Source organism: Stegodyphus dumicola, chromosome 2 (assembly GCF_044657685.1).
Source record: "Stegodyphus dumicola isolate Sdum_Otavi_A_Nest chromosome 2, ASM4465768v1".
NCBI lineage: Eukaryota > Metazoa > Arthropoda > Arachnida > Araneae > Eresidae > Stegodyphus > Stegodyphus dumicola.
The window spans coordinates 266,761,555-266,785,109 of NC_140769.1; the positions used below are offsets into that span (position 1 = coordinate 266,761,555).

General features: G+C 30.4%; 1 protein-coding gene and 1 long non-coding RNA gene across 3 annotated transcripts in view; one reads left to right on the forward strand and one right to left on the reverse strand.

The window, feature by feature from the left end:
• LOC146998967 (uncharacterized) overlaps positions 1–18,511 on the reverse strand; it is a 65,891-nt gene extending 47,380 nt beyond the window's left edge. The window contains exon 1 of one of the 2 annotated variants that reach the window (XR_015039885.1): positions 18,327–18,511. This is a non-coding gene — a long non-coding RNA (uncharacterized LOC146998967). Of the gene's footprint in view, positions 1–17,517 lie in introns of both variants that reach the window. The other variant, XR_015039886.1, reaches the window with a different exon arrangement.
• Positions 1–23,555, forward strand: part of LOC118200149 (inactive dipeptidyl peptidase 10-like) — a 631,756-nt gene that overhangs the window by 568,081 nt on the left and 40,120 nt on the right. The gene's annotated exons all lie outside the window — the stretch shown is intronic.

Here is a 23,555-nt window from a genome sequence, read left to right on the forward strand (position 1 = left end):
TTTTCAAAATTTCTATTTTTAAATAATTTTTATAAATTTTTACGAAAAGCATTTTGAATTATAATCTATAAAAATTTTACCGTCATCTTAAAGTAAATTATTTCTAAGCATATCTGCAAAATATTACAATTTTTTATTCAAAATTTCCGAAGATATACGTGAATCTATATATATTGGCGCGTTTTGAAATTTGGCATATTTGTTGAAAGCGATAAAACATCAAATGTGGCTTAGACACTTTGTTAAAATTATTTGAAAGTATGAACGCTGTGACTTTTTTCCCGCTCATGCACAATGTAAAAAGGTAGAAACGAGGTGCCTTTTTTTTCCGTTCCGCTCCGGCGCAATGAAAGGATAAGGAAAATAGGTTGCTACATATCTAGAAGTTCGCCAAGTGAATTATTCTGGGCGCAAAATGAAAAAAAAAATACCCAAGATAAATTTTTGAACCAAGATACCGCCAAGATAAATTTTTGAATTTTTTCGTAAATTTCGCACCAAATTTTACAAAATTTAATATCTAAGCATAATTTGAGTCGTAGAATCGAAATATGGAAAACAATTGGTATGTTATTTCAGAATAAGTTCGATTTTGTGTCCAAAATACCTATGTTAGAACAATGATATATATAAATCTAATATATATCCTAAGTCACGTTTTCGAAACTTGAAAAACGCAATTTAAATTTCGTCAATCAGCCCAATAGAACGGGAGATACACAACTGTCTTTTTTTTTTTTCGCAGTGTACATGATTTTATCAGAAATTTTTAAAAATTGTCTCTGATAAATTGCGATAGCAGGAGCCTTTAACCAATTTTTTTTAGCAGCAAAAAAAAAATTTCCTGTATCTTATGTTCTGAAATACAGTGACTGTTCTCACACCTTTTAAGCACTTTTACTTTGCGTAAAAAAGTCTTCTGGTTGGAATTAATTTAACTGCAGCTATATTTTTAAAAGCACAAATTATCGTCTTCTTCTTAACAGTTTTGTTATCATGCAAAATGCCGCTATTAAAGAAGCAATGTATGCAAGGCCATGTTTGTGCTAATTCCAAAGAAAATTATTGGTAAACGGAATGTTTCGAATTTTACAAAAGTAAGGTCTTTAATATTGAAAGAACATCTGCCAAGTAAAACGACAGTTGCAAAATCATTAAAATGCTCAGTATCAACTGTAAACAAAGTGATTGATGTTGATTTGAATCTCAAAAAGGCGACAAAATATAACGGGCAGCGTCTTTGTCCACGATACATCGCCGAAAGCAGAACTCGCTGCAGAATTCTTTATGAGAAACAATGGGACAAAAATGGAAAAATGTTGTCACAATAAACGGATCTTGGGTGTCTTTAAATGGCTGCAATAAAAAGAGATCCATTTATTATCATCATCAAAGGGGAGAAAAAATCTTAAAACTTGGTTCAAGGGATCTAAAGAATGTTTTTCTAAAACATTTATAGTTGTTGATGATTTTTCATATAACGGCAAAGCTAAAATAAAGAGAGTTAAGAAAAATGTTAAGATCATTATCAAAAACATATTTTATACCCAGTTTTCAAATATGAAATACCGTCTCTTTACACACAGTGCGATCAATGAGTAGAACTGTATCAAGACAATGCAAGCAGCCACCCGTTAAAAATCTACTGTTAATTTTCAGGGAAAAACAATAGAACAAATTTCAAGGCCATACTCTTCATTTATATCCATACTAAATCTCCTGATCTGTCACCAAAGTATATTTGCACTTTTGAAATTTTAAAAGGCGGGATGTCCGAACGTCCACCTACAACAACCACTTTTAGACATAGAAAAGCTGTGCGGGAGAAGAGGGTTAAAATACTCTCCTGATACTAAAAAATCTGATGTGTACACCACATGACTTCCTTGTACGGAATATTAAATTATACTCACTTTTTCTTGCATTTCGTTTAAACTTATTGGATTGAATTAAATCTACTTCGCCGACAGTGCGTAAACCACAATAGAATAAAAGCATTCTTTAAAATTCACTCTATTTGTTTACCATAGCGACACTCTAGAGCTAGATTCACTTAACAGTATTATATTTCGTTCGTATTATAATTCATATAATGCACAGAATTTATATCATTTAAAGAATAGAATTATCTAATCGTTGCCACATGTTCTATTCAAATACTATAATAAAGCTAGAATGATATATAAAAGAAATTAAGCAAACAAAGCAAAAAAGAAACAGTTTTTCACAGACGATTGAGTATTTCTCATTCAATTAATTCAGTTCTCACTTCGCGACAAGGCAAAAATACATAAAAATTTAAAATATCTGTATTAAAAATTACTAATTATTAAAAATTAAGTAAATCTTAAACGCATATTTCCTCAAAAAGTTCCAGAAATGATTAGGCATGATTTAATTAGCAATAATAAATGAAGGCGTTTATCTTTGTTATTTCGAAGCTACGTTTCTCTAGATTGGCAACAAATTCACTGTACTCTGTACTCACTTTGTACTCAAATGTAAACAAGCAAAGGCCGCCATCAAAAACATTATTAGGCTTAGCGGCACTTAAACAACTTTAAAATTGTTGAAAATTCTAAAAATATTGCATGCAGATTTACTAAAGGTATAAAAACCTTAACCGGAAGGTAAGAACAACATAATTCAATCATTTTTAAAGCAAAAAATGTACAATTTACAAACATAAAAGAGTAAAGAAACTGAGATCACTGAGCCGGGTAACAGAGTGAATATATATATAAATATACCTTATATACGTTTGTTTTGCGAGGCCGATTGAAACCAAAATACGAGGTGCGCATCTATATGTTACAGTAGTCCTATATACAAAATTTCAACGGTCTGAGGCTACTCGTTTCTGAGTTATGCGAGATACGTACGTACGTACATACGTTCGTACAGACGCCACGAAAAATTCTCTGCAGAATTAATTTTAAAGCAGTTTTATAATATTTTTGGAGGAAACGAGTCTTTTATTCTGTCCTTACGTACAGATATCACGCAAAAACATCGTTCAATTGCATTCGATAGCCGTCAAAATGAATATTTTCGTTGAAATATGCTGCCTGAAACTTTTCGCCGTTACAATACTTCCTTTGGCTTTATTGTTTTGAAAATTACGGTGTATTGAAAGTTACAGTGTCTGAAAAATTGTGATGTATTTACTTCATGGTGAACAATAAGAGTTATCCAACACAGCATTTAAAATATAAAAAGTTGAAGTAAAATATTGTAATTACAATGAAAGTCGAATAGCCTGTGTAATTTTCGAAGCCTAGCAATTTTTTTGTAAAAAGTGATCAATTTTTAGTTTTTATATTTACATATATATAATTTTATCAGAAATTTTTGAAAAATACTTCTGATATATTTTGATAGAAGCTCGTTTTGGATTCTTTTGATGACAAACAGATTTTTCCTGTATCATATACTCTGCGATACTTTTCGTCATAACATCCGCTCTTTTCGGATTCTTCCTTCTCGTAATTCTTCGTTAGTTGCAGACGAACATTTCCAAATTGTGTTTACAGCAACGCTAACTTGTATAGCTTCTTAATGCCATATATCAGTACTGATAAAAGTCAGATTCTTTTTACAACGGGCACATCTGTGGACCCTTTGCTTAATCTGGCACTTCTCCAAACAGTTTTCGCCACAATAATCTCTTTCCGAAATCCATTTGGAATCATAACTTGACATCTTCCAATCCTTTTTTGTTGTCTGCAATCTATCATGTCTCGTTTCTGTTGCTCCAATATTTATCATACTTTGTTATGAATAAACGCTCTTCCTAGGTCCATCTTCTAGTAAGATACTCTTCCAAGATTTTGGTGTATGACGAACTTCCTACGTCATACATTTGTGTAGGATTTCTACATCGTAAGTGATCGATCTAAGTGACTTTCTTTTTGCTAAATTTACTCATTTCCGAAAAATAAGTTTTTAATTTTCCCAGTCATAGTAGGGCATTTCTAATACATTTTCTAGAAGTACTTTCATTGTAGTATGAAACTAAAAGTCCACTTTTACTTCGTTCGCTCCATTGCAAAATCCTTCTTTATGACGAAAATATTGAAGGCTGAGTTTTTTTCTGGTTATGATCACTTTTCAAAAGATACTTCTAAACAAGCAGGTTTTCTGTAAAAGAAATATCTTTGTAAATTCTTTTAAGCAAAACGTTTCTTTTAGGGACATTTTTTGCCCAAATTCTCTTTCAAAATACGTATGTGTTATATTTAGAAATACTTAGAAATACACAGATATTATTAGAAAATACTTTTACTTTTTTTAAGTGAAGGTATTGCGTATTTTTATTTCATTTTACGAAGTAAGGGAAGTATTGTAATCACGAAAAATTCCGAGTGTCATATTTCAACGAAAATATCCATTTGACCGCTATCGAACGCAATTTAACGATGTTTTTGCGGGACATCTGTACGTAAGGACAGAATAAAGGACTTTTCTTCCTCAAAAGGATTATAAAATTAATTTAAAAATGGATCCAGAAGATATTTTTTCGTAATGTGTGTGCGTACGTACTGTATGTATGTAATTCGCATAACTCCAAAACGAGTAGCCTTAGAACGTTGAAATTTTGTGTATAGGACTGCTATCAATACGCAGTTGTAATACGTAGCAATCCAGAAACTTTTGTAGAAAATGTATTAGCAGAGCCACCTGGCTGATATGCTAACTGCCCCAATGGATCGGCTGTCCCGCATTCGGTAGGGGGAAAAAGGTAGCAATAAATTGTTGGTATAGAATCCACAACTTTCAATTTTTCCGAAACAAAATTATTGCCTGCACAAATTCGTTCAGTTTAGATTTCTTAGAAGCGTTCTAATTTTTTTTTCAAACGATGTCCGATATTTCCTCTCTTCCTAAGATGTAAACAAATTTTGCAAAAAAAAAAAAAAAAAAATCCCGAAAAAGAGGGACATTTGACAGATGCTCTCGAAAATCATAAGGTTTCATTCGATAGCTGCGCCAGTCTACACTCCCTTTATCACCTCGTTTTAAATTTTACGCTATCGTGTTTAAGTCAATAGAATTCACCGATTTAGTTTTAGATTGCTTCAGTATTTTAGTTGAGCCACGTTCATTTAAAAGCATTTTACAGTTGTAATGTTGCGTGGCCCCAGCCTGCACGCAACAATAGTGGTGACTGCTATGAACTGGAAAGTACACAAAGTCTTGACAAGGGTTTATATCCCTTTTTATTCAACTTTATAAATTACAGATGCGTGCTCTTGACGCTCACAAACTACGCCGACCCGGCGGTAAAATAAAAATAAGAAACTGAAAAGAGATAATAACAAGTTACTACCTACGAGGCTCTCTAAACGTAACTAATCTAACCGCGTTCTAAGATACCGCTGATAATTCAGCAAACTTCTGAATATTACGAGGATGGATATTTTCGTTGAAAGATTCAACTATCTGCCGAGGCAAGCACACAGGCCGAAACGCGTGGTTCTTCAATTTCTACCTAGCCATTTCCACGCTCGTGAAGCAAGAAAGCACACTTTCGAACTCGTTTCCCTTCTATTTAACTCAAAATACTTCCGCTGACAATTTGAATACTTTGCGCGTTCTACTAAATTTACATACTCTGGCATTGGCAATTCCAGGGGAAAGTAAGGCTTGACAGGAAAGATAGTTTAAACTTAAAATAAATGTTAGTTAAAATAAATATAAACACTACACAGTATTTAAGAATAGTTTTGTAAAACTAATGGCAATCTAAGTTTTTTAAAGTTTGCTTAGTTTTAAAATGTCGTTAATATAAAATTTAATCTAAAATTTAATTTTAATTTAATATAAATTTTAAATCTGTCTTGAGTTTATTGCATTTTTCTTGCTCAGGAAATCAATATGCTACGTAAATTTTCATATAAAGCTTCTGTTTCTAGTATATATCATCATACAAGTACTTGAAAAACCAGCTTTCAGACGTTAAATTATTACGTATGTCGTAAATATTTCGGTCGAGTCCTTTTCATTTCGTTTCATGAGTGAAAAAACAACTGTTTACAACGTAGGTACAATCAATCGGTTTTGGAGGAAATGAAAATTGTGTTCAAGGAAATGAAACTGAACCTGAGGAAATGAGATCCGTTATATGTTTCAAATCGTACGAAAAGGCAGAAGACAAATAAATTTTAAAACTTGAATAGCTTATCTTGAGAAGCAATGAAATCTAAAAAGAAAAACAATCGTAGAGAGAGATGAGACAAGGAAGAATGTGCACTAAAAGTCACATCGGGTGCTACGAAATCATAGCTTTTTCTGCTGTTTCCGTTCGAACTCCTGTAAACCGAAGCTGAATAAAAATTTCACAGCGAAATCTCGGTTCGAGAAAATAAATCGTTCCCAAAACCACTCGTGAACCCAAATGTTCGTAAACCAAAACAGATCTTTCCATAAGAATTAATGTAAAATGGATTAATTCGTTCATGCGTTGCAGATAATTACTTATTTAATATTTGCAGTAGTACCTTGTGCATAACTTCATAACCCAAAGTGAGTGGAAATCAATAAATGTTAAACAGAAAGATAAACGCTATATTAAGGTGTCCAACTACCTTCTAATTCTCAACTTATAAGGTATTCCTCCCGCCTTCTTAGCATACCTTCGTGGTGTAGTAGTCAGCACGCTTGGCGCGTATTCGAAAGGTCCATGGTTCGAATCCCGCCGAGGGCATTGCTCATTTTTCATCTCTTCTGCTTCGAAATAACCTAATGTCTCTACAAACTTTGATGAATTTTTTTCGAATATTTTATATTACTGTATTTTAAGGGTACTCATACACCTTAAACCCCCTCATGATCTTCGAATATGTGACTGTTGCAGGAATTGAGATATTTTATTTATTTTAAAAGCCATTACTTAAAACTTTTTACAGCTCACTTCATGATATAGCTGCTTTGGAAACTAGTAACCAAAAAGTTTGTGTTGCCACAAATATTTTTGTAATTTAATCCTCTTTGTGACAAAATATTTCGCCACGTTTCCATCTTGCGCGCATGATATTTTAAAAATGGCTAATGGTACATACCTGAAATTGGATGGAATTCTTTATACGGGCAATATTTTCTAACTGAACCAACAATCTGATGAATATTTTAATACTGAAAAATTTTATGGGCGAAAACATTAAAAATTTTTTTAATAAAATACATTTTATAAACTCAACTCAAAATAAAATAAAAATTTAACATGAAATTTTTAGAAATTTAGGTTCACAGTAGTTTTTAAATGTTATAAAAGCTATATATTAAATATGGAATTAAATTATGAAACGGAATGTTTTAAACTGTGCGCTTGGAAAAATGTTGTCACAAAGCGGATTAAATTATAAAAATATTTGTGGCAACACAAACTTTCTGATGACTATTTCAGAAAGCAGCTATATTATGTAGTCAGCTGTAAAAAGTTGGTAGTAATTGCTTTTAAAGTAAATAAGTTATCCCAATTCTTGCGACAGTCACCTATTCGAATATCTTGTGGGTTTTAAGGTGCATGATTCCCCTTAAAGCAAGCTTACACTTTTAGCTTCTCAAAATGGTGTCGTTGCAAATGCGGTCAAGAAGAGGAGAATGAGGTTAATTACTAAGGGGACAGTAAATGGGTGTGTTAGAGGTTATAAGGGGAGATATATTGTAAAAGAAACATATTTTTAGAAAGATTCCGTATCAGTATAAAAGAAATAAACACTGTAATGGAGCTGAAAGTAGGTGCTACAAAAACAATTATAGATATTATTTCATATGTATTGCCTGATGAAATTTGCCCGAATATCAGCAAATAATTAATTGTATTTCTTTTGTTCTTTGTTGTTTGCCATTATAATAGATTATTGCTTATCAGTACGAAAACTAAAGTAAGTAAAAGTAAGATTTTTAATAACATAGTGCATAAACATCAATAATAAAGTATTTATAACTATTTTTACTAATAATTTCTAGAAATATTAACATCATTAAGGTAATTAACCAAAACCATTTAGAGCCAAACTAGGTTTTGCTTTAGGGAATTATAATTAAGAATAATGAGCCCCCATTGTTCTGAATATTATTGGTTTAATTTAAAGATTAAATCTGATAGTATCTTTAGATGGTTTTGCAATCGGAAAAAAAACGAAAATATAACTCATTTTGATTCATATCTGTTCGCCATATATGCCGAATATCTGTTTGCCATATCCTTGATCAAATAATGAGTAAGTGTTTAATCCAGATGATAATATTAAACATTGATTAACAGAGTAGAATATCGCTTCGAGATAAAGAAAATATTAAAAAAAGAAAAAGGAAAAAAGATGCCTCTTAAAGACTGATGTTTTTACAGAGGAGATTTTTCGCATCCAATTAATTTCTCATCATTTCCCATTTAAGCCTTTCACTCCCCTTCGTAGGAGTAAAATTAAATTAAATTGCTGTGTATTTACCGGTGTCCGCTGAAAACATCGCGGACGAAAACGTCCCTAAGAAAACGCAAGGCGAAAACGTCTTAGAACAAAATATCGTAAAAGAAAAGAGAGCAAAGAGAAAACATCATCCTGGTACAAAATATCGTGTTTCAAAATAAAGCGGTTTAAAAACTTCGCAGTTTAACTACGTCGTCTTCGAAAATATTGTAGTAAAAAATAAAGTACCTAGAAATCATCGCATGAGGATGACATTGTACATATGTTTTTCTTAGGTTTTAAAAGTTATAAATGCATTTTTCCATAATGATTTGGGAGTGCAAGAAGGAGAGAGGGATATTTTTGAGTGAGTTAATAAATTTTTTGCTGAAAATGTAAGAAGATAACTTAAGCATTTAAAATTTGAAAATGAGCAGAAAATTAATGCAACTTGTAGCACTTTAAAGAATTTTTAAATTTACATACTTAATTAACAAATTATTAATTAATTGATTTTATTTATATAAAGTTTCCCCGATAATTTTTTTATAATAAATACAGTCTAAAAACGTTTAGAAAGAGAGAAGACAAATAACTGCATGAGGTTACCTCTATACAAGTTGCTTAGTTAACTATCAAATTAGTATTTTCTTTCACGTTTGTTAAGTGTCACTTTCTTTCTCGTTATTGTTTTAGTGAAAATTGCATCCTATTTCGTTTCCTTTTATTCTTGAAGTGCTAACATTTTCACTCTTTATTTTCGACCACGATATTTTGTATTTCATTTTGCTTTCTTTTCTCCCACGATGATTTACACCACAAAGTTTTCGCCTTGCGTTGTTTTATCCGCGACGCTTTCATCGGCGATGTTGTCCGCTGTAACTATTTTACCTATACAGTAACTTTAAAAATTTGAAAAATGTCAGCAAAGTTGAGGATTAGAACATAGTCGGACTCATTAATATTGCATTTAGCTTTTTGTTTCATATTTTTACTGGTTTCCACTAATTTTGAGTTATGAACTTGTAGGGTTTATTTTAATTTTCTAATAGTTATTTTTATTTTGGAACAAAAACGTTCCTTTCTCATTTTAAAGCCACGTCTCCCTGCCAGAATGAGTTTTCAGGATTACGTTTGTAGAGACATTAGGTACTTTTTGGAAGCAAAAACGATGAAAAATTAGCAACCGCCTTCGCCGGAAATTGAACCACGGACCTCTAAAATACCGGCTCAGTGTGCTGACAACTACACCACGAAGGCATGCTAGGAAGGCGGGAGAAATACCTTATACACTCTCCCTTTTAAAGGGCGACTGGGGTTTTTAGGGGACCCAATCGCCAAATCCTGGGTGTGGAGAACCTTATCCAACACCCTTTAGTTCGGGCGCCACTGTAGAGACATTACGTATTTTTTTTGGAAGCAGGAGAGATGAAAAATTAACAACGCCTTCGCCGGGAATCGAACCACAGCCCTCTGGGATACTGGCCCAGCGTGCTGATCACTACACCACGAAGGCACGCCAGGAAGGCGGGAGAAATACCTTATACGTTTTATTTAAATGAGGTGTAAACAAGTATTTAAACTGAAGTTAGAAAAGCGTGTTCTGCCTTCTGGCCACGTTGTTGCTGCTAGTCTAATCTTACTCTTATTCGTCCATTTTCTTACGTACCTGCTAGTATTCGTCGGTGAAATTAAATAAGGTCCAACTCTGTTAGTTAATTCTGTTGCAGCTTCGGCTGGTTTATTTTAATTAGTCTTAGAGTTGTTTTGTATTTTCTCTCTTGAGTTTAAAGCCCAAGTTGAGGCTTGCTGTAAGCCTGAGAAGGGGTCGTCGGTATTAATCTATTTTGAGTTGGAATAAAGAATGCATTAACCCTTTTTTGGACTAATTACTTATCATAACTTTGTATATCGACTCTGTATATTGTTCCGTGCGTACGGGCTCGTTTGAAATGAATGCACAAGTCCGATAAAAAAATGAACAACAATTTATTATTATCACAAGAAATATGCTTAAATTTCCTTAAATATTCCTGCAGTATTACAAAATCTCACAGTAGTTATCTTTTAACTACTCAAACGTTCAAAAGAACTTAATTCAACACAGCTAAAGAAAGCTAATCCGCGAATTCGCTACAATCAACAAGAGCAGTTTTCTAAACAACAACAAACTAAGCAACTACTACGAACTGAGATGTTTTCCTCATTTTATAAGACTTTAAAATCACGCACTAGAATTATCTAGTACTTTCTCGAAATCAAAAAGAGATATTTATTAAATGTTTAATGCACGTGCTTTTGTATTTTCAATTTTCCGGCTTAGCTTTCTTTTAATATTCGTCACGCGCTGCACTGCGCGGGAAATAAAACCATTTAATTTATAATTGAACTAACATTAGCTTTTTAAATACCAAATTCGTAACACTATCGTAACTGTATATCGACTATTCGCAGAGTAGTCGCTATACAGTTCTTTAAGAGTCTAGCTTTCAAGTAACACTAATTTAGCTAGGATATTACAAACTTATGCACAAAGTACTATTGTAAATTCTAAATAAGCATTTATCTGCCTTCCCAGAAACGAATTAATTACAGAAACAGATTACTCTAAATACCTTCAAACTGGGAATTTTTTATCTGAACACTTTTGATGTTGTTCAAAAGATGATTTTGAACAGTTCTATGCGTTATTAAGTGCTCGGGAATAAGATTAGCTTCGTGATTTCAGTTTCAGATTTCGCAGTATTTTCTTTTAATTCTGTTTGCGTTTACATTGTATTAAACCTTTTTTTTTTTTTTTTTTTTTTTTTTTTTTGAAAAACTTGATTTTTTTCATTTTTTCTATTTCTAAAAAATGATAACTTTACTCAAGCAGGTATATTTAGGAGACATTTTAATTTGTAACTTATATTTTAGCACATTTATTTTTTTTATATTATTACAATTTTATTCTATAATTCCTTATGCCTTAATAAATATAAATGAAAAAATAGAAGCAAAATATTGATAAATATTTTATAGGAACATAACTAGTAATACTAAAAGTTTAACACATTTTTTACCCAAAATATGAGAAAAAAGAAACCATTATGCTTTTGATAACTTATTTGTAATTTATTTCTGTCATTTTAAGCAGCATCCTGCTAAATAACACCAATAATCGATTTATTTGTGCGATTTTTCAAAATTTGGGTGTCCAACATAGCCTGGTACCTCAAAGAGATAAAACAGACTGAATCTGAATTTATTTTCGTACGAAGGAAAGAGAACGACTTAAATTGGAAATGATAAGGAAGGAAATGGATGCGAAAGTCACTTCCATAAAAACATCCGGTTTTTAAAGGGTAACTTTTAAAATGTTTTCTTTGTTTCTAAGCTTCATTCTACTCCGCACTTTGTTTCACTCAAAATTTGTCCAATGTGATTTGTGGTTGCCAACGTTTTAAGGGGACTCATACACCTTAAAACCGAATTAATCATCGAATATGTGACTGTTGCAAAAATTGGGATAACTCATTTATTTTAAAAGCAATTACTTCCATTTTTTTACAGCTGACAACATAATATAGCTGCTTTCTGAAATAGTAACCAGAAAGTTTGTGTTGCCACAAATATTTTTATAATTTAATCCGCTTTGTGACAAAATGTTTCGTTATGTTTCCACCTTGCGCGCACAGTTTAAAACATTCTGTTGCATAATTTAATTTCATATTTAATATATACCTTTTAAAGCATTTGGAAACTACTGTGAACTAGAAATTCTAAGAATTTCATGTTAAATTTTTATTTTATTTGGAATTGAGTTTATAAAATGTATTTTATTAAAAAAATCTGTAATATTTTCGTGCATAAAATTTTTTGATATTGAAATATTCATCAGATTTTTGGTTCAGTTAAAAAATAGTGCCCATATAAAGAATTCCATCGAATTTCAAGAATGTACCATTAGCCATTTTTAAAATATCATGCGCACCAGGTGGAAACATGACGAAAACATTTTGTCACAAAGCGGATTAAATTACGAAAATATTTGTGGCAACACAATCTTTCTGGTTACTAGTTCCCAAAACAGCTATATTATGTAGTCAGCTGTAAAAATATGGAAGTAATTGCTTTTAAAATAAATAAAATATCCCAATTCTTGCAACAATCACATATTCGAAGATCATAAGGGGCTTAAGGTGTATGAGCCCCCTTAATGTAATTCTAAAGTGAGACTTGGAATCGTCACTGAAAATGCTTATGCTATAGCTTGCTGTTACTTTACCAGGATGATATAGAAATTTTGTCATTGCTTTGCGCATTTTTTCTTCCTTCTTCTTCTTAAGACATTTCTTCCATGCTACCTTTTTATTGCTGCTTCTGAATTTGCTGCATTTTTTTCTTGTTGCGCTGATTCCTATGGTCCTGTAGTAACTCCTAGAATGGTGCTGTAGTAACTATTAACTTCCTACCCGTGATTTTGCCTTGAAATACAATACCATTTGGAACAAAAAACGTCCTAAGTGTTAAAGCGATCAAAATCTTTGCTTGCAACCGAATGTTGCTATAATTTCCTTGAGGCCGAATTCATTATTCTGTAAGCAAATAGCTGCCAGACTTTGTTAATATGCGTTATAGTAATAATAATAATAGTAAAAAAATATTTAAATTGGGTTTCCAGAAGTTTCTGAGCTTTAACTATATGGAATAAGTTATCTAAAATCACTTTTGAAAATTATATGTTGAAGACGTGAGTGTTCTTTACGCGAGAAACCATCTGAGGCAATTTTTGTTCAGATAATTTGTTCGTGATTTGAATTTTTCGTAAGGTGAGGTGATCGTGATTCGAGGTTTCACTGTAATCTAAAAGTCGACTTAAAGAAAAATTAACATTTATTCAGTTTGACTTACTAAAGCTCTGCCTTAGATATTTCCATGAATTCTAATTATTTCCATAATAAATCAGATATTTCCATACTAAAGCGAGTCATATCAGGATGCAACGTTGGAAATAGTAACTAAAACAACAATAGATAATGACTAAAGTAAACAATAATTAAAATAGGTAAGTAACTCATGCCTTAAAACTCATTTATCTTGTAATATAGTAAAACTAACCTCAAAATAATTCGCAGAATGCAAATCATAAAATTAGATCATAATAAATAATAAGGTGCCTGTTGACTGTATTATTGAATTCTGAAAATTTACAATTTTTATTGTATAAAAGTTTTTACCTGCTTAATTCTTAAAACTTAGGATTCCATTTTAAGTTGCTTTCAAAAGCGTTGCCCTTCTCGTCTTCGAAACAAAGCATAATTAAGTTAAATATTTTGATATTTAAATTTTGATATTTTTCAAATTTTGAGTTAGCACCTTTTTTGTGTTAGCATTTTGTATATATAAACTTTATGAATAAGCATTACCAGAAGAGCAAAAAACCAAAACTTTGAATCATTTTTACAACTCCAAGCAATAACAATTTTCAAAAGGGGAAGATGTTCCGAGCAAAGCCAGATATCTTAATCAATTTACATCCCAAGTATAAATAATATAGTCAAAATAAAAAAGTATGAAACTACGGCAAAACTTATTTACACACTGTACATATAAACATCCATCGAATGAGAATATTCACGCTAAACATATCGTTTTCTCTTCGTCTTTGTACAACGCCGAAGACAAACTGCTATCGTAGAAATTTAACTAGAAACGAGGACTGTAGCAGGCAGAGTACGCTCTGCCTAAGCAATTTAAAAGTCTTATACTCATACGAACACGCGCGAACTAAAATTAGTATTTTGGCAGGAAAACGGAAAATGATATTGACAGTAAAGATCCTTAACATAAAAAACTGGCTAGATAAAGTAAATAAATACTTTAAAAACGTAGTAAACCTTAATAAAAATTTAGTATCTCTTATTTCGACTAAATGAAATTAAATAAAATTCTGTAAAGTTCTTTCAAAGCTTCCAAATTATTAAGAACTATTATGAATATGAATAATTTGAAGTGTGTTAATAAACTTTAGGATCTTTTGAACAAGTTTCATAAATAAATCATCGTTACGTTCCTGATAATAGCTTAAATATGTTATCCGATCTATACAGTATAAAGAAAGAGGAAGCACTTTTGAGTTGTTATTGTTCCAGGAAAGATCCATATTTCTCATACCCGCCAAACGAATGAAAATTTTTTTTTTAAAAATCTGAAATGTTTCAGATTTTAAATTATCTCCAAAAGGATCTTTTTTTAACATTTTGTGTGTTACCTTTATTTATTAAATATAATTTTCTTTGCACTTAAACCATAAAATTCAGTTCAACAGCAATATCGCAAAATAATTTTAAAATGAGGCTATCTTCAGAATTTCCGATACACAGTCTCGCACGCTGGAGATAAACATGTTTTCGTTTTGTTTTGTTTTGTTTCCGTACGGTATTGCAATTGTTCGCTTTGAAATCGTTCAAAAATTCGTTGAAGTGTTACAAAGTATGAAATCGATAATAAAACAAATTTCAAATTGAAATTAGAGCTTCCACATGCCCATATTCTATGAAAGATTACATTATTCAAATTTGGATGGCTCTAGATGCCGTTGTTTTATCACAATGTGAGAAACATGTATACATTCATGCAGATTCATCGTTATTTAATTTCTTTAAATATAATACAGGGCGACAATATTCGGTGGCAACAATCTGAAAACTGACACAGCCGTTTATAGTGATTCGACGCAAAATGCTGTTCCGAAATTAATTGCCCTTTGGGCTACAAAAGGTGCATATTTCTAATACCGTTTTCAGCTATAATGTTTTTCTGATTTTTTAAAGATATGTAGAAAAATGTGGTAAAATACCTACAGCTTTTATTTCACACTTTTAATTGATAAAAAAATATCACTGGCTTCAAAATCACACACGAAAAGTTCGAATAAAAATTCAGAATTTAACAATAAGAGGAATCTAATATTGAGTAATTAATTCAAATCAAAATTAGTTTTGACATTTCTCCCTTTTAGAAACTTGGGAGAAAAGTCTCAGTTTAATACGCTCGTCTTTCGCATATTCAAGACTTCTGTCAAATTTATAAATTCCCTCACTTAAATCTATGGCATATAAATTTTATTTCTCAGGGTTATGCCGAAGTAAATCCAAAATTAGTTTTGAAATGACTTTGATAATTACTTTTAAAAATCTGTCTATCAAAGTTTCCTACTTTAGGCTGAAAGTTTTAATTTCTGCAAAACTTTTTTCGTGTCAGTTATGACTTAATCAATATATATCACAAGACACTGCGATATAGTCTTGCTTCACCTAAGATTATTTTTCAATTCAGTATTTAACTGAAATTTGAAGTTTCAAATTATTTATTTTCCTTATTATCTGACTGGATGCGAAAGTAGAATTTTTTTCCCGAATCAGAAATTTCAAACTAAAGGAAACTGAAAAATGTTTAAATATGTTTTTTCTTTACTTACGAGTAAGGTAATTAATGAAATTTTATTAAATTAATTGGAATTATAATATTTATTTAACGCGTTCTAGACAGCTTCATTAATAATACTTTTTATGCAAAATAATGTTAAATACTTAGAAAGTTTAGAAACATCATTTAAAAATTGTTTTCAAGTACGTGAAGAACGTTCCTGCTAAAGAGACAAGTGATTGTCAGTTGGGGTTGGTAAATAAAAAATAGTTTAATATCGTCCATTTTTAATTGAAAGATTTTTCCTTTCGCAAATTTCCAGGCAAACTAAATTGAAAATTTGAAAATTATTCTTTTATTAACAAATTTATTTTAAACATCAATTTACCTGCATATTCTGTTTAAGTATTGATTTAACAGTTCAAAAAATTAAAGTCTTTTTGTTTTAAGTGCTAGACTTTCAGTAAAGCCAGTTTGAAGGTGGTCCAGATGCATTACAGCTTTAATATCTTGATATTAAATTTCCTCTATAACTTAATGAATGAAAACTGTTTTTTTACAATTTTATGTGTAAAACGTTCTATGAATTTCTTCTGAAAGAAAACTATTTTCTAGCGTTATTTTAATCAATATTCTGATCCTCTTGCTGATCACACATATTTATGGGGAGTTTGTAGAGGTTATTGTGTTATAACTCTCAGGAAAGTAACTTTTTACGATACGAAAAATTTTCACCTAATTTAATTCAATCTCCACATTTCAAATTCACTTCATTTCACAACTCACTTTACTATTACATTTGCTTGACAACCATATGCTGTCAATTTAGTTTAGAAGATTAATACACGAATCTGCATTAAAACCTATTTTCCTCACGGCAAATAAATAATTTGATTATTGATAATAAATTACCTAGACAGTTCTACGTTCTTGAAGAAATTTCTGTTACGGATCGTCTGCCATCGTACGTTAAAAATAAATTCTGAATTCACATTTTTCAATAAATTATTCGAGTTTCCGTGAATTATTTCCAACTTTATGAACTAAAGTGCAGACAAATTCTTATTACAAACGAATATCGAGTAAAGTTTCAAAACATTTTAAGTTCCGCTCTACGTGACAAGCCATTTATTAAAATAAAAATGACATTATAGTTTCTCATCTTGGCTGTGTGATCCAAATGAATAAACGGGAACTATTGGCTATGCATGCTAGTTGGCGTACCTTATAACTGTTACTGTGATCTATAACATAAATAATCATCATTCGTTACAATTTTTAAATGACTTTTGATTTACGTCGGGTTTAACCTTCCAGCACGCGCGCTTGGCAATTTTACATGAGCACGCGCGGGTCGTATTTTTTACGACATCCGCTATTTTACCGTTTTCGGCACGAAAAACCATAGAAATGAGTGAATATTGATAATAAATTTGTTAAGAAATAAAATATTAATCTTATTATTGCAAAGTACAAATGATATATCACATGCAAATATAAGTAAATTATTTTTAAGTTCATATTCGTGAGTGAGATAGAAATGCAATGATGTACTCCATTATAGAAAATTTTAAATTTATTATTTAATAATTATATTTTAAAATCGAAGCTAATTTTAATATTCACCAAAAACAAGTATACACAATAAAAAAAGAAAACACATTTTAGGAAAAAAAGTAAGTTTAGCGTTACTTACCTCTGCAAGGAAATTTACTTCTTACTGGTTACAAAAACGCACTTTAAACTAACTTTAATGTTTTTATTCATGTCTAAAACATAGAAATAAAAGAAAATAAGGAATGGAAATCGCTATTGTTCTCCAATCCAAAGGTTTGCTTGTCTTCCTTTTCTTCATCAGATAATTCTTGAAGAATACGAGCAAAATCAGTTGGTTGCACATATTTTTTTGCCATGAAAACCGATATAAAATTTACAGATCCAAATGTATTCGAATTAAAATAGTACACTGCAATTAATAACACAAAATTACAAAATATTTGAGAAAAAAATATTTTCCGAATTTTAAAACACGACCACGCGCGTGTTGTAAATTTTATGAAAAAGCTGCCACGTAGCAAAGCCCAGTTAAAAAAAAAATCAAATGACTTCCTGTTGGCACATTCCATGATGTGGGGAAGGATAGAAAGGAGGAATAGAAATGACCTTCAGACGTCTCGGCTTCGATATGCGAAAATTTACATTTAAAACTGAATTTGTCGTAAATTTTGCGCATACGCGCGTGCTGGAAGGTTAATTTCATTCCGTTCTTTTATCAGATTGACGTCACGCACTTGGCCTCTATTTGTAAATGCTTTTTCACCTTCTAACATTCACGTATTTGCTCTTTTTCCCTGGAAAAGATTGATGTTTGTTTCTATCATCCCTTTAAATAGTTTGAGCATCTGTGGTTTGAAGATTCAGTGGTAATCCAAGTTTCGCATATATGGTGGTTCAGTAAAATATAATATCACATCAAATATGAATAAATCAAAAATCAATAATCACCAATCAATAAAATATAAATTAATTTAATGCAGTATAATAATATCACAATCTCAGAAATCTCTCATCATCACTGCGTCACATCTTCCATCGAGTAACTGAACAACACACTCAGTGGCCCTCTCAGCGTCCTCTAGCGTTACGCGAGTCTCATCATAGTGCGTTATGTTTTTACGTTCAAGGCTTAAATTCAGCTGAGCCAGTACCTCCTATAAACGAAGCCACGGCACGCCGCACACTGCGTCACTAAAGTCGTCCTTATGTACAGAAAGCATGGTTGCCACATGAAACCACTTATCGCTGTTATTCCTTTAAGAGGAGAGAAAATGAAAAGTAGTTTTTATTTCCTTGCATAAGGCTTACTATATCGTTTGGTTTTAAATATATATATATGTGTGTGTGTGTGTGCAAATATATATATTCCGATTTGATTTCATCGACTGCATTTTCTAATTTCAAATACCTAACCTTACTTTCCTTATATATTTTTACGCTTAAAATAATAACAGTATAGTAAAGAAATTAATTCAACATACTTCAGATTAGTAGTAATAAATATATACTGAATATCTGGCTGATGCTGGTTTGCTTTCTGAAGAATATATATTTTATTAAATATTTCCTTCCTTAACAAAGAGGATAATGCATAATTAAGCAAGTTTACAGTTGATTAACACTAAAAATCCTTAAATTAATTTTAATCAATTTTTAACGGCATTTTCTGTTTCTCGTAAATACAAATTTACACATAATTGTTTAGTCATTTTCCGCTTTTTTTTTTTTTTTCACTTCAGTGTGGGACTGAATTTCTTAACAGATGAGAAACCTGGAGAATGATTTGAAAAATACTATTTTTTAGCATCTATCAATATTTATTCATTGGTAGTTTTAAAATACGGTAGCAAAACATTTCATATATTTAGGCATTTTAAATTAGATCATTATTTGAGAATACATAACTGCATCTTCCCCAATAATAAAAAAAAAAGAAAAATTGTAAAAATTCAACAAACTTGACACTTGCTAGGAATTCAAAATTCTTATGTTTCATTCTTATTGTTAAATGTTTGTAACATCCCTTTTGTCTAATTATGTGCATATAATTTTTTTTTTTTTTTTTTTTTTTTTTTTTGTAACTTGTAAATTTTTGTTCCTGAAAGCATTTCATTGTAACTTATTTGAGAATTCTTTAGCAAATGATAAATATGAAGTTTATATATGTACTTACTGGAATTTTTATCAGGGTAATCAGTAGGAACTTTTAAAACATCTAAATAGATCAAATGTCCTCAATTCTTAGAATTGAAAGAATAACAAGTTTTATGTATTTTCCTATTATAAATGAAAATAAATATAGCCTGATTGTTAAGATGTAAAGTAAGATTTAAAATTTTCAAAATAATTCAGATTTTTATTAAAGGAAAGCAACACAATTAGGATTCAAAACATATAAAAAGGATTTTATTTATTTATTTTTTTGGCCTGAATTTTTTGTACTAGTAAATTTATAACTGGAAGTAACAGGAAATGGCATTGCATACTACAGTGGGAAAAAGGGTGGGATGACTATTTATTTATGTAACTTGATGCTACTTATTTTTTATTACAGTTAAGTCTCTTTAATATCAAAATAGTTTAGTATAACTGCATGAAGCTGGGATTAAAAATATTTTTTTACTCAATTTATTTTTGATAATTTTTCCCCTGTATATATATGTACAACCACATCATTAGAAATTTTAATTCCAAAGTATTTCATTTTAGTTTTGACAGAATCTAGCATGTATTACAATGAAATATTGTATAAGAATACAGTGAATTTCCTCCATAAGAATGCATGAATATCTATAAAAATAACTCATATGAAATTGTAGGTAAAAACAAATTATATTTATTTTCTTCTTACAGTGTAAAATTAATGTAATAAATATGTCTGCTTCAATTAAAATAATATTAAAAAATTGCAAGATACTGATTTCAAAATCTAAACAATAATAATATTAATTGGCAAAGTATTTTATCTTCAAAAATCAATATTTCTCTAGTTTGCAATAAATACACCTATTTTGCACAAAATGATATTATATAAGAGACTTAACAACTTTAGCACTTTACTGTCATAATTAGTTAACTATTACAAATGCTTTTTGTGTGTGTGTGTGTGTGTGTGCATGCATTTTGAAAGAGTTGGTAAAGATTTCACAACACAAATAGAAAAAGCACTATTTTTTTATTTAACATACTATCCACATTCTGCAAAAAATATTCATTTAAATAAAATGAATTACAAGTCTGAAGATAATAAGAAACAATAGATTAGTGTCACTATCTTATTTTATAAAGTTTACTAACTTATAAACATAGTATATGTCATTTCTGCTGTATGCATAAATTATTTTTTTAATGTTTTCAATTTCCGTTGCTTGTTTAAATTGTTACTTAAAAGATTATCATTCAACTTTTTGCAGTAATTATTTAGAAAAATATTCGTTGATGCTTGTATGATGTTTTTCAAAATAATTTGAGGGTCATGAAGTTTAGGACAGTCATTCAACTCTAAAAAAAAATTTTTCATGAAGTAAATTTAGAGTAATTTTACACACTGTAACTCGTGGATTTGCCGAAAATAAAAATTTTTGCTCATATTCATCTGAAATAAGTTTCTTAACAACAATAAAATTGTATATAACAGCATGTAAAATATCAGGATGATGATACATAAGACCTCTATCAAAAACCTTAATCCATGAATGAATATTTTCATCGTTTTCTAAAGCTAACTCCTTATCAATAGTAATATTGGATTTACATACATCACATTTTAACTTTTTTAGCATACTATAACAGCAATATCCAGCTATATAAGTCAAAATAGGTACATCCAATTTTATGTCGTGTATATCACTATCTTCAACTGTTATTTCATCTATGAATGTTTGTACATCAGTGTCATCAAAAGTTTGTTCTTCGGTGCCTTTAAAATCAGATACATGAAGAGGAATATTTCCAAATTTTGAAGAATTTATTAGGGTTGGTAATGTACTCTGAAGTCTTAATTTACCCTCTATTTCATAAACCTGTCTGATAGAAATATTATGGTGAGCTCCAGCCAGTTGCCTGTACTTACCAAATCTAGCCTCTAACATATCTGTTTGTATTTTTCCAAGTAAAAGGTATTTAAAACCCAACTCATTTATACAATACCTTGATATCTCAATTAAAGCATACATTGTATGGTATACTGCAAAGTGAGTTTCTTTGGTTAGGCAACCAGAGGTTAAATTCAAATTTTTCCAACTATCTAGCCAATTCAAAAAGTTATTCATAAAAACATATTTTTCATCATTTTCTGCCACAGTGAAAGGTGTTTCAAATACATTATTTTTATGAACCCATTTAAAAATAGATTTCACATTTACAATTGACCACCATGTGTTTATTATTTTAATAAAGTTTCCAGTTTCTTGGGAATTTATTATTTTTTTCTGCTGCCCAAAAGAAAATAATGCTTCAACAACATTATCATTAAAAATCTGCAATGCAAGCTTTACACTTTGTTTTTCTAAGTTAGTTGGATATAGAGCTTTTATTGTCAGACCATAAGCATACTTTAATAACTTACCAGTTTCAGATTCATGTAATTTTTTAATACAAGAAAAAGATGCAGTTTCAATATGTGAAGCATCATCAAAACTTGGGAAAAACATACTCTGATTATTATTTTTTTGATTTATCCAGTTATTTCTAATGCATTTTAAAATATGCACTGTATCAATAATAAAAAACATTGGCCTAGATTTGTCAACAGGGTTTTGATAAACAATACTAACTTTAGGTGGTTCTGAAAACAGAGACATAGCTTTTTTATTAATCGAATTATTGTCAGTGACAATAGCAATAATTTTAAACCCAATATTTTCTAATCCCACAACAATTTTTTTAATATAAATATACAAATTATCCGCACTAAGTGTTTTCACCGGCAAAATATGTACAACATCCTTATAAACAGATAATAGGCTGTGAATCATGAAAACATATGCACTAGACGCAGCATTTTTGCAATTATATGCCATTCCACACAAATTACCACCTTTATAATCAAATGCTTGATTTAGATGAATTTCATCAATCATTAAAATAACAAGCAGATCTTTTTCTGATAGCTCTTGAAATTTAAATTTTATGTAGCTTAGGAACTTTTGGTTGTATTGTTCATTTATTGGATATATATTAAAATCTGAAAAAATTTTCTGAATGGTCCGTGGATGAGGCATAATAATATTTTCTGAATTTCGAATAAAGTTATATGCATGTGGTGAAATTGTGTGAAGTAAAGTGGAAAATATTAGAAAGTCTGCAGAATACCTATATTGCTGTTTTTCTGAATTCAAGTTTGATAGTTGCTCAAGGAGAAAATTTATTTCATTGTTTTTATGTGGAATTTTCTCTTTTAAAATTGTCATTAATTCATTTACAATTTGTAAATAATTTTGAATACCGTCTTCAGATGAATCATTTGAGGCAAATAGGTCTAATTTCTCTAAAATACTTAAAATATCTTTAAGGTTGTTAATTTTTGATGGGATTACATATTGCTTCAGTGATTTAATAGGTATATTTCTAATTGCTACAGATATATTCAAATTACAATCAATAAATAATGATTTTAGAATTCTTGGATGATTGTCATTAGAAATATTAAGAATCATAGTATGTATAGGCCTGTGTATAACTATCCAGTTATCTGGTAAATTCACAGTATTAAAACAAATTTTTAGTTCATCTAAATTATAAAACATTTGTTTTCGTTCATACTCTTCCTTTTCAGCTAAGCTACAGGCTAAGGCTTTTTCGAGTGCATCTTGTTCTCTTTTGAGTCTTTTATGCTCTGGTGATTCCCTTGATGAAACACTGGAACTAAGATGACTCGGACCATCAGGAAACAGACTTGGAATTGCACCATTCTTTAAACGAGGATATGACAATGGTATAATGATCTTCTTTCCAGTTTTCTCATCAAAGAATTCAGTTTGCCTCAGAACATCCTCTTGCTTGAAATGAAGTTCACACACCTTTTAATATGAAAAAGAGCAAATAAATAAACATGCATCAAAAGGTTAAACAATTATAAAATCGTAAGCATTCGCCATCCTTTAAATACATGCACAGTCTAATAAGGGTTTTATTGTATTTTTATTTAATCATGGCAAAGCACTCAAGAGCTATCTG